Below are 1,804 nucleotides of genomic sequence, written 5' to 3'. Positions count from 1 at the left end.
GAATCACTTTGTATCACTGATCTGCTCTTACTGCCGCTTTGCTTTTCCAGTTTTCTACTCAGAAACTCCCCAGCATGGGGAGCATTGAAATGCTGTCCTAGCATTCTGCTGTCTTCCAGAATAGGGAATAACTCATATTCCAGTCCACTTCCTTTCCCTGCCTCACTCACATTCACCTGACACTGTTATTTTTTTGCTATGTTTGTGCCAACCAGGTTTTAATAAATTTTCTTCCTTTATTTTTTCCCCAGTCTCTAGTATTCTGGTCAGTGTGACAGCTTTGGGAAATCTGCATCATTATTTCATAATCTGCACTATTATTTCTTTATTTATACGAGGCAGTGACTACAGACTCCAGAGCAGCTTGTGCCTAAGCATGTAGCAAGACTGTTCGTAACACTGCACCATCGTAATATGAGAATCTAGGAAGAAGATATGCAGACTCTAGGAGAAAGGATTTCACAACAGATTTTTTTTGCAGATGGGGCACAGTGACATGGAGAAGTTCAGAATAAGGATGTATGTGATTCTGGCTTGGCTGTTAAAACCCAAACTTTCCCAGCAACTGAGTAGCAGGAAACACCCTCACCCGACCTTTTGACCTCACTATTGCCTGACTGATCTAGGTCTGATTTGCTAGCATCTTGCCTTTCTGTTCCTTTTTCCCTACCCTTTGCCATCCCTGCTCTAATTCTCAGACAGCTGGACTCATCTCAAGTACACACTTGCCTGTGTTGCCTTAGTCACGATAACTTATTCCACAATAGCACATGTCCTCCTAGATGATGTAAGTTTGGCCAAGAGATCTATTCCTCACTTTCAGAATATTTCCTGCCACTGAGACATGATACTGCTCTTTTCTGGCTCTCTATTCCTCTTTCAGAGATGTGAAACCTCCTTTCTTATGAGCCATCGACCAGAGGCCTTCAAATTATGCAAAAATGCGAATTCTCCACACTGTAAGAATTCTGCATCAGTTGTCCTGCATAGTGTCTTTTTATTGTAGTGAGCACAGAAATCTGCTGTCATGAGAAGACAGATGTAGAATCCCAAACTCTGCCTATGCACCTGCTCCTTTAAGCAGTCCTAGGGCCAGCCAGCTCTTCCACAGCTGGCTAGCAGATGGGGAAAGGTGAGAACAGACAAGCTGCTGTTCAGGGTTTCTGTGGCAGAGTAGTAGGATTGCATTAAGCTCCTCTTAACACATTATGCAGAATCCTAAGTCTTTAGTTGAACCAGGACTACAATCCTCTTATGCGACTTTGCTGAAATTCCGTGAGTTACATGCACGCACGCACACACACCAGCACAGAGGAGCCTTCAGGAGCAGCTTACCCCTCGCAGGTGACAAACGACACCAGGCAAGTCTGTGCTGGAAAGCCTGCGAGCCATCAGTCACCCACAGACAAGAGATGACTTTTGGCTCCCCCAAGCTTAACACATGTTGTGATTGCCTTCTTTTTATTTACGGGTAACGGCCTTGCTTGTTAAGGTTGGCTTGTCCTTTCTTGCTGGGGATTTTTGTGTGTTTGTTTTCTGTTTCCAGCATATTCATGTGAAGTCTTTACCTCCCTTGACCTCCAGCAACAAGGCAATAACTCGTGTTTGGGTTTGACAGTCTGTGAGAGGTGTTTGCCATGAGTGGAGCTCACCTCTGTGCAGGACACCAGGACAAAGCTGGGGAGTTGCTGCAAGGGTGGACATGACTGCCAGCACTGCGTGCCCATGTGCAAGTGGGGGAGATCCTGCCCTACTTGGAAATGGCGTTTCCCAGATCTCATTCCCAATGGGGTTGCAATGAACA

The sequence above is a fragment of the Corvus brachyrhynchos genome, unplaced genomic scaffold (genome assembly GCF_000691975.1).
Source record: "Corvus brachyrhynchos isolate BGI_N302 unplaced genomic scaffold, ASM69197v1 scaffold31, whole genome shotgun sequence".
NCBI lineage: Eukaryota > Metazoa > Chordata > Aves > Passeriformes > Corvidae > Corvus > Corvus brachyrhynchos.
This window is presented reverse-complemented; position numbering follows the sequence as displayed.